Source organism: Mus caroli, chromosome 4 (assembly GCF_900094665.2).
Source record: "Mus caroli chromosome 4, CAROLI_EIJ_v1.1, whole genome shotgun sequence".
NCBI lineage: Eukaryota > Metazoa > Chordata > Mammalia > Rodentia > Muridae > Mus > Mus caroli.
Window position 1 is genome coordinate 113,106,271 of NC_034573.1, and position 2,162 is coordinate 113,108,432.

The window sequence follows — 2,162 nt, forward strand, 5'->3', positions numbered from 1 at the left end:
GACTGGGATGTAATTGGCTGAGCTTCAGTGGGACAGAGGACTCCCAGAGCCTGCCTTTGTCTGACAGCTGAGCCTGGCTGGCAGGGCTGTGCTTCAGTGTCCTTCAGTGTTCTGGGTAAGGCTGTGCAGACTGCAGGTCACATCACAAGGTCAGCAGAAGAAGGGCCCCAGTGCCAGCAACCAGAGGAAGTGAAGGAGACAGGTGGAAAGCAAGAGGAAAAGGTGACATCTTAAGTGATGGGAAAGAAAATGTCTTGGCATGGGGCTGGAGAGATGGCTCAGCAGGTAAGAACACAGACTGCTCTTTCGAAGGTCCTGACTTCAAATCCCAGCAACCACATGGTGGCTCACAACCATCTGTAATGGGATTTGATGCCCTCTTCTCTTGTGTCTGAACACACACTTATCTATAATAAGTGCAACAGTGCACTTATCTATAATAATAAATAAATCTTTGGACCTGAGCGAGCAGGGTTGACTGGAGTGAGCAGAGGTCCGAAATCCAATTCCCAACAACCACATGAAGGCTCACAACCATCTGTACAGCTACAGTGTACTCATATACATTAAAAAAAAAAGTGTCTTGGCAGTGGCCAGGCCTACTCTAGGCACAGGGGAGTTGTCTGTAGACCCAGACTGTGGGGTGTAGCAGTGGCTTTGGCTGGGATCCAGGGCTGGAAGCAAGGCTGTGCCAGTGGGAGCCATGTAGTCTAAGGTACTCCCTTCAGAACCTGCTCGAGATAAGGATAGGGGCAGTCTAGGGCAGTCCAGGGTGATAGCTGATGAGAAGTTTGGGCTGGAAGCTGACCTTGTCCCTCTACAGCAAAGCCCAAGGTTTTAGAATAAAACCTGTGCCCAGCTGCATGGATGTGCCAGGGTTCGGTATATTTAGGGTCACCTCAGTTCAGCCTCTTGTCACTTTCAAATGCCAAAAATCTGTGTTTCCGGAAAGAAGGGGTGGGGAGCCGCCTAGCACCTTCCCCAAAAACCAACAGAGATTTTAATTATATATTTTAGTCTTTAAAAAAAAATCCTCTCTGTGGCTATGGGCTCAGTGACAACAAGCCAGGTTTTAAAAAAGCACCAGGCTAAGCAGTTGTCAGGAGCATTTCCTGTCCTCTCGCTAGAGTTCTGTCCCAGTGATGGATGGAATACAGATGTCCTGGGCAGAGCTAAGGGGCAGCCACATCTGGGCAGAAGCAGGTGGAAAGAGGGGAAGGAGTGCACAGTGTGAACCACAGCAGCAGAAGATGCCAGGCACATAGCACACGCCCACCTGAAAGTCAAGAGATGTAACTCTAGGCAGGTGTTCTGTCCCTCCCTTGTAGGATGACAGCATTGGGAGTAGCTGCATTCTGAAGCTTGATTTAGTGATTTTTCCTGCCGTGCATATCTACCCTCATGTGTTCTTTCTACCTATGTACTTACACACCCACAATATTGGTGACAATTTCAGTGGGTTCAGGAGCTGTCCAGGCACCTCTGCTACACAACTGTGCACCAGGCCCTGATGTCCAGAATAGAGCCGGTCCTTTGGGCCTAACTTCCTCCCCATGTGTTTCAGGGCCCAGTGGGGCATACAAGTGTATCTTGGGAGTTTTATCTGACGATTGACCCTGAGCTCTGTGGTCACCCTCCCTTAATTATATGTGTGAACCTACATAGGGTGTCTTGAACCAGCCACCACTTCCAGACTTTTGTGCTATGGGTCTGTGAAGGCAAGAGCCAGCATAGGAAACTATCTTGGTTGTTCCAGACAAGCAGTAGATCTGAGTAGATTTTAGGACAATGGATGTGACTTTGATCTGAAGTGGATCAAAAGTCCTGGGATGTCACAAGGAAACAGCCTGTTGCTGAAAAGGTGGCTCAAGGGATCACCCTGTTTCTTTGCAGAATGGTGGGTCTGCTCTGTACCCACTGGGGTTGGGAAAGCTGCTGGGGGGGGCACTGCAGAACATTTCCTGGGGCTTGGTCTTCCCTGTGAGACTTCTTGAACAGCTTGCTGTCTCTGCTCTGGTAAAAGTAGCTCTGAGAAATGTCACCCATGAGGAGCCTGTGTGTGCCTGAAATGCAAAGCCACAGAACAGCAGGCAGGCAGACACATTCAACTCTCTCTCTCTCTCTCTCTCTCTCTCTCTCTCTCTCTCTCTCTCTCTCTCTCT

General features: G+C 49.5%; 1 protein-coding gene across 1 annotated transcript in view; it reads right to left on the reverse strand.

Annotated features, from left to right (window-relative positions):
- The window catches only part of LOC110293403 (bone morphogenetic protein 8A), a 29,216-nt gene that overhangs the window by 12,418 nt on the left and 14,636 nt on the right, over positions 1–2,162 (reverse strand). The gene's annotated exons all lie outside the window — the stretch shown is intronic.